The 8,721-nt window shown below is 40.0% G+C and overlaps 1 protein-coding gene across 1 annotated transcript in view; it reads right to left on the reverse strand.

The window, feature by feature from the left end:
* Positions 1 to 8,721, reverse strand: part of smpd3 (sphingomyelin phosphodiesterase 3) — a 35,540-nt gene that overhangs the window by 9,696 nt on the left and 17,123 nt on the right. The window lies entirely within an intron of this gene.

Raw genomic sequence — 8,721 nt, forward strand, 5'->3', positions numbered from 1 at the left:
CGCCGGGGGGCTGCCTTTTTAAAAATCCTGTAGGGGCCCGCACAATTCCGACCCACATGATTTTTTGGTTATGTGAGCTACGACACACTCTACACGGTGGCCCTGTGATTTCATATTTCATAACTATTACGCGGTCTCTGGACCAGTGATTTTCATGCCACCAGGAGCGCCACCCCAGGTGGCGTGGATTTTTTCTCCTTTTTAGGTGGAGCCCTCAGGGAGCCATGGGCAATCATTAGTACAACGTTTCGGTTTTAATCACAGGGCTGCCGGGGATGGCCGAGACATAAACTTGTTCATTTTAAGGGGGAGCGCCACCTTGTGGCAATGGGCCTGAAATTGTGCACAATGCCTAAGGGAAAGGACATGGGGAACTATGGGACCCAAGCTTGCTTGCTCAATCGGACATACCAATGTTGGAGAAATTGCGTCCACTTCCTTTTTTGACGGAAAAATTTCACAGAAGTGTTAATTTTATAGCTTATTTTTTTTAAAATATCAAAACTTAAAAATTACTTTTTTTTTGCCAGGACGGTCCCAGGACTGCTACCGCTGAAATGCGAATCCGGACAAAGGGGTGGTAGGAGGAACACGAAAAAAGTACTTTAAGACATTTCGTGCTCTAACAAAAGAAAAATTATAGGCGGGAAGTGGGCGGGCTATATGGGGAGATTCAGCTCCATTTCACGCGAACCCGTGGATATTAAGGTTTTTCAATGACACTGCGACAAACTATGCCAGAAGTTATTAAGCTAACCAAAAAGTCAAAATACTTTTCTCCAATAGGTTTTAGCCGGCACCTTAGTGGCAGACCCGAAAGTGATGCATAGGAATATTTCAAATTTTCTCACCGACTGACAACTTTGCCAAATAAAATTGAGTTTTCGGTATATGATCAGGGGGGGGCAAAAACGCAGTCAAAGGTCGCTAAAAATAATAATCAGGTAAGAAGAAACATAGGCAAATATCAATAGGCGGACCTCCAGCCGGTCGCTGGCTCGGCCCTCTAATTATGGGGTTTTGAATTGTTATGTTCATGGGAAGTAGAAATTTTTTTTGAGAACTAGTTGAACAATAGGCCCCTTCTGACACAGGATCACTGACTGTGTTGAAGTCCTTCCTCCAGTCAAAATTGTCCTCTTTGTTCTTACAGTGTAGGATGGATGGCAATGGGTGTCGGTTAAAGATGTTCTAACATTCATAACAAGCTGTAAAGTTTCTCTGTGCTCATTGAAAAATCATATTTTTAACGGTCCGAGGACGCATATACGTAAGAAGAGTTATTTTCCCTAGGAGGGGTTCGTTCAAATACAACACGAAAAAAAAAAAAAAAATAATCACAGAAAAATGACAGAAAAAGTTCAAAAATGGCTGACTTTAATACCACGCCACGGACACGCCCTTTAACGTACATGCACTTGCACAAATCAGCACCAACTTTTAATCAGCACCATTTTTTGACTGTACTGACCAATTGTGAAGCAGATCCGATAAATTCCCTAGGAGGAAGTTCGTTTCAAATAGAACGCGAAAAATTCCCTCCCTCCAGTTCAATAAATGTTCTTCTTGTTCCTACAGTGTGATGATGGCATCTGTCGGTGCAGGAGTTTGACACTAGAAGGATGTTTTCACATTCATTTGCTGAAAGTGTAAAGTTTCTCTGTGCTCATTGAAAATCATATTTTTAAGGGGAGGACGCATATCGTAAAAGAGTATTTTCCCGAATTTAGCATTGAACTCCTTACACTGTTCATAATATAAAGTTAAAAGGGATCAAAATTGATGGAGCAGAAAAAGAAATATCACTGTTTTATACCTTGGATTCTTCCTTATCAAAACCTGCAACTACATTACCCACAATGCAATTCGACCAGCAACTGTTGGGTGTCTTATTCTAGTAGCATGGAGCCTCAAGCAGAGATGAGTAACAGGCTACAGAGGTCAAGTAAACTCAATTCTTTGACTCCACAGCCCTAGATTTAAGCCTAAACAATGCCGACTTAAGTGAGGAAATGTATTATACTTCATACAGGTCTGGAGATACTAAATAATGAAAAACAAATACACATATCACATATGTAGTAGTAGTTTTTACACTATGGTTGACTATGCTAACTCAGCATATGAAATAATCTTTTTCTGTTTAAAGAAGCAGAATAGGATATGACATACTGTGGAAAATTAGGCTGAATGTACAATGTGAGCTTATTCAGGCAATTCCACTCTCCCCACAATGTTTTTTGCCCAGAATTATTAGTGAATAACATGTATTTGTTCATGCAATTTATTATTTGAACACCCACTTTTAATTGAGAATGTCTCCGTGTGTGTGTGTGTGTGTATGTGTATATGTATATGTATATATATACATATCTATATCTATATATATATATATTAATGCTTTGTCTCTTGCAGTCCAGAGGGATGGACCTGGTGGAAATCTTGTCATTCTTATTCCAGCTCAGTTTTTCTACTCTTGGCAGAGTGAGTGCACAGCAGTTTTCATCTGTTTGATTTTTTGTGCGTGCTCGAAAGCAACATAGCAATATTAGTGGGCTGAGGTTTTAAAAATTGCTACTTAGTCTGAGTTTCTTAGTTGTTATTGATCACGTGTTGCCTGTGTGCCTCAGGATTACTCAGTGGAGGGCATGAGCGAGTCACTACTCACCTTCCTGCAGCACCTGCGGGAGTTTGGACTGGTCTTCCAGAGGAAGGTGATGCACTGACAAGGAGAGGAAAGATCCACTAACACCACTTTCTTAGCTCCTTCACATTGGAAGAAACTGTATTGATCCTCATGGGTCACTGCAGACTGTATTTCCATTGCAACTAGAAAATTAATCAAAGAAGATAGAAAGATGTATATAATTAAATGTAAGCTAATGATTATTTTCATTATCTATCTGTTGATCATTTTCTCCATTAGTTAATTAGTTGTTTGGTTATAAAATGTAAACAAAATAGAGAAAATTGTTGATCACTGTTTCCCAAAGCCCAAGATGACATCCTCAAATGTCTTCTTTTGTTTTGTTCACAACCCAAAAATATTAATTTTACCGTCATAGCTGAAATCAGAGAATTTTTTTTTTTAATGACTCAAAATGATTAATCGAATATCAAAATAGTTGACAACTAATCTATCAATCAACTAATCGTTTGGAGCTCTAATAAGCAATATTTAGCTCAAAATTAATACAATTTGATAAAATTCAAATACCAACGCTTTGGTTGGTGGCTTGAAGATAGTTGATTGTTAAATCCAGGTCATCGCCCTGGGAATGAGACTCAACAATCAACTATCTTTCCTGGCTCTGATTGGTTGTTTTCGCTCAGGCCTGGTATATTTTTGCACATTACATTAGGAGCACTAGGAGGAGCCAGAGGAACCTGATTTTTCACAGATTATCTGTCTTATGTACTACTGTCAGCATATATATAACATATATAGTTTCAGCAAATATGACAAAAAACATTTTTTATAAAGCTTACCTACTGCAGCTTACTGGCCGCCAGCTATATCACAGTGGACTGAAGGTGCTGTGAGTCATTAACAGTCCTGTGAAGTATAAGGTTGTTGCATTTCTGTGAGCAGTGATCTTCTATAAAGTGACTTTACAATGCATCTTTTCATTTGCATTTCTCTCTTTCTCTCTCTGCATGACTCTCTCCCTGTGACTGATAAAACAGAGCTGCACATTTTACACCTGCTTTTCCCAAAATTTCCACCTTCTTAGTATGCAGTTGTGACAATAAAGTAAAACCAATACAAATGTATTCTCTCTGTGTTACGTATCTATTAGTAAATAACATTTATGAGGAACTCAACAGTCTGTATTTTGTGTGTCTCAGATGATTGCAGGTATTTCCTCAACATTATGGGAGGTTCCATCGAGATTGCTAACCTGCTGCAGCAGAATTTAATCAGGCGCACCAGATATTTGTATACATTTACATTCCCTCCTTCTGAATTGTGTGCCTCTGGACAGTAACACCTTAAAATGCATACTGCATGAGACCATACACACAAGCCTTTCACTTTACTGGCGCACCTCTTTGTAGTTCCTTAGCAAATAAAGAAACACAATTTGACTGTTTAGAGCCAAATCCTTTGTAAAAAATCCCCCTAAAAGAGCAAATGTTACAACATTTAGCAAAACATAATTTCCACCTTTTACACCAAGGTAGTTGGAGGACTAGTTTGGTGCCTGTGCCTAATTAATTAATTAATTCAGTTCTTTGCGTTTTGGAAGCAAAAGAACCTGTTTTTGGCCAGGAAAACTGGTTCCAGACACCAACACTTTACTTAGAACCAAGAACAGCTAACAACAGGGACTGGGGCCACTTGTGGTTCAACCCATGGTCAGCCAACTATGTATTTATTAGCTGTTTAGTGCATAGATGAGCTAGCTAGCTACATCAATGTTTCCTTCGGGACTTTAAGGTAACATTCGAGGTCAATAACATTGATGTGAGACATTATTACCTTGGCTTGCTTGGGTATTGTTAGCTGACCAACAGCTAGCTAGCCAACTAGTGTAACCTTGATAACCATAGCTAACATTGGAGTATAGTGTTGTAATGATGTGGTTATATGGTGGTTCTCTAGCCCGTGGAAAAGCAAACTGCTTCTTAGGGCGTTTTCACGGTTCCAAGGTTCGTGTTTAGTTACATTGTATACATTTGATCCCGTTATTTTCGGTTTCACATAGTAATTTTGCTAGCGCACTAAAGAACTTTCCATGACATAACCTACGGCGTGTCGTTCACCACGTACGTAGTGTTGCCGTCTCCCTTCTGATTGGTGAGTAGACGGGCGTGCGTCGGGACGATTGGCGTGTTGTCATTTTGGCGGGTAGTGCTTTTCCTATGAATGAAAATGATAGAGCAAATTGAATGAACAAATCCCGATTGTGTTAATTATGGGTATTACTACCAGCAGCACAACGTCAGCACCAACGCAAGCACAATACTCAGAGAAATGTACGTTTCTCGGGGTAGTGCAAAAAGTATTATCGGTTGCTGACAGGAAAGGAATTATAAATATGAATGAATATTTTAAAATTAAATTAAACATGTAATCTTTCTCTCCCACGTACTTCCACGACTCATTTTTGCCTTGTTCTGGCGGTTTTTCTTCCGTTTTTTTTTTCTTCTTCTATGGTACGTATGCCATATAACCGTTATACCATATATGACGTAATATTAACTTCCTGTAATGGTCCGAATGTCCTGAACCAATCCAAAAAGTGTTTTCATACTGTAAACGAACTGAACCATGGTTCTAGTTTGATCCGGACCGAGCAGCCCTCTGTTAGTTCGGCACCAATTTTCTGTCCTTTTGATCCGGACCGTGTCGCAGTGGCACCTTTCTCCCTAACAATTTTGTTCGGGACCAACTGAAAAGTCGCAAGGTCCGGACCAAAGTGAGGTATGTGTGAAAACGCCCTTAGAGAGTTCTCAAGTTGAACCACTGAACCAGCACTAGCACAAGCCCAGAATCAGTACTGGGGAGGTAACTTTGTATCATCTTGTAGCCTCCCAAAATGATCTGCAACTCTCTGCAGGACCCCAAATCCTAGGTAAATAACAGTCTACATGTTGTTAGTGTGAATGTTAATGCAAAAATACAACTATAGAACTAGAATATTATACTCAAGTGAAAGTATACCGTAGGTCAGGTTAAGTGTTACCGCGTTCCATTTTTAAAAAGAAATGGGTAAGAAAAAAATTTCTATGATGATATTACTGGTATCATCATATTAAGAGGCCGGCTTTGGGTCAGAGGTAGAGCGGGTCATCCACTAATATGAAGGTTTGTTCGATCCCCAGCTCTTTTGGCTGCATGTCGAAGTGTCCTTGAGCAAGATACTGAACCCCAAATTGAACCCAATACTGTGTCATCATTGTGTGAATGTGGCATGTAGTGTAAAGTAAAAGCGCTTTGAGTGGTTGGAAAGACTAGAAAGGCGCTATATAAGTACAGGTCCATTTACCATTTACTACTGTTAAATTAAAGCTGCTGATGCTATCTTTTAACTTAGAAAAAGAATAACTTGCAAAAATCCACCCAGCCTGGACAAAAACAACCAATCAGAGGCAAGAAAGATATAAAGACGCTTTGTGTTGGAGGCTTGCTTTTGGAGTCCCAAATATCTGTATTTGACACTCTGAGAATGAGACTCAACAATCAACTACCTTTCTTCTCTGACTGGTTGTTTTTGTTCAGGCCCAGTGGATTCTTGCAAATGCCATTAGGAGCACTAGGAGGAGCCAGAGGAACCAGACTTTTCACAGATGGTCAGGATATAGTGAAAATTTCAGCAAATTTGACGAGACATCATTTTCTATAACAATTATCTACTGCAGCTTTAAGAATGATCCGTGGTGTCACATATGGATGTCTGGATGTTAAACCGCGTAGGCGGAGTCTGCAGGTGGATGCTGTGGTGGTGTAGGGGCTGAAAAAACAGGCAGGAGATGGCAGCTTAAACAGGCTGCCAAATTGTGAGGGTGTATTTGGTTTGTGACTATGGAGATTGAGGAATGCCGTGTGTATAGCAATGAAGCTCAAGCCACAAAAGCTTCATACTAATAACAGGAATTTAGGTCTTATCATTGTTAGGTGCACTACATTACATAAAATCCATCTATTATTAAGATGTGCATCTATAGAGTAGCATTTGCATGTATAAAAGACAGGGCAGGAGGGAAGGAAGGAAGGGAGAAAGGGTTCCCCCCTCTAAATACCCAATCTTAAGTCCTCCACCTCCACTGAAGCAAAAATGCCATAAAAATAAATCTATTTTCTCCGGGTATAAAAATACCACCAGTTCTGATATACTCGCTGTTGGGGTAATGGCTTCCTTATCTGGGCTCTGTGTAGTCTGGAATTAAAGGAAAGTGAAATATAGTCATGCAAAAATATACAACCTCTGGACATGTACACACTCACACACACAGACAAATACACTTTGAATGCAAGAACAAACACATCTGCAAACACTAACACAAACTCACACAGACACATGCACACAAAAATACAGCCTCAAAACAAGTCTATAGCCACATTACACACACATACACACACCCACACACACAGCACTGGCAACAACAACAAGATAAAGGCAGTTAATGGGAAGCTAATTATTTGTGCAGCAGCAGTCTGGTGCCCTGCCATTCCAACCTTAGGCGTTCCTTGTCCAACAAACCATGTCCTGACTTATTAACAAGACTTTCCAAGCTGCTGTGAACCATGTGATTATGTTTCAGCATCGGTCTTACCAGACTGCGCTACAATCAGTTCATGCAGGGTGCAGGAGTTTAAACAATTTAAAAAGTAAATGTTTATTTACAGACGCTGCACACAGGCATCTGAATTAAATTGTGATTGTTAAATAAGCAGTGATGAGTCATCTGAATAGCAGCCACCACAGACTATAGGAGTTCTGTTAGTCCTAGCACTGATGGTCTTGACAGTGACCAATTAGCCCATGGCTGCAGGAGTTTCACCAAACCTGAAAATATGATGCATAGAGGCATTTAAAGTAGCTGAGAGGATGCATTTTCAGACTAAAAAAAATCCTGTCCAACTACTAATGGAACTGGTTCGGGTGTCATTAGGTGTCTTAAGTGTGGAACATCAGCCAGTTGGTCATATACAGAGGAGAGAGATGTTTGTTTAAAGCTGTTGGTAACTTTTATAAAAATAATCTTTTGTCATATTTGCTGAAACTTTCACTATATCCTGACAGTAGTACATGAAGCAGATAATCTGTGAAAAAAAAAATTGGTTCTTCTGGGCCCCCCCATAGTGGTCCTAATGGTATTTGTAAGAATCATCCGTGCCTGGACGAAAAAAACGAATCAGAATCGAGAAAGATAGAAAGAAACTTTGGTTGGCAGCTTGAAGATAGTTAATTTAGTCTCATTCCCAAAGTCCTAAAGCGTCTGTATTTGACGTCCTGGGACATGAGACTCAACAATTAACTATCTTTCTTGGCTCTGATTGGTTGTAATACATGTGAAAGTACTGTACTGTCGATACTGTGTACTGATGACTGTGTTGTCTCATTGTAGGTGAACCTGGACAGTAAGACAAGGGATCTGACCATCCAGCTGCTGCAGGCTCCCTCTCGCACCTCTCTGTCCCACGCACAGAAACGCATCTTCTCACTCCTGGACACAGACTGTTATCCCCGCTTCCTGCAGTCCAACATCTACCTCTCCTTACTCCGAGAGGCTGACTAGAAGCCACATGTTTATGATGACACACCTGGACTCAGGAGGAGGAACAGTGACTCAGTGGTTTCCAGGACTTCCTTAAATACTGTAGACTATAAAGCTAAATATGTCTTCAAATGATAGAGCTGCTGTGTAGGGAAAAAAGCAAAACAATAATACATATAGAGAGTGTTGATGTGCATTGGAATTTGAATGCAACTTAAATTAATGGTTTAATATTTTGGGAAATATGCTTACTTTCTTTCAGAGTGAGTATATATTAAACGTACAATATATCATTTCTGCCACTAGGGGGTCTCTCACATCAAAACACGACAAAAAATGATGATGTTGTAATAGTGTGGGATCATGTGAGTGGGACCACCATTGCCGTCACTGTAATCAGCTTATCCCGGTTAGGATTCCTTCAGTGTTCATGGTTCAGGAGGTTTCTACCGGGAGCCCAATTATCCACAGAGGTCTCCTCCTCTCCAAAACAAA

The sequence above is a fragment of the Morone saxatilis genome, unplaced genomic scaffold (genome assembly GCF_004916995.1).
Source record: "Morone saxatilis isolate NCDOM2014 unplaced genomic scaffold, NCSU_SB_2.0 Contig2, whole genome shotgun sequence".
In the NCBI taxonomy this organism is placed as follows: domain Eukaryota; kingdom Metazoa; phylum Chordata; class Actinopteri; family Moronidae; genus Morone; species Morone saxatilis.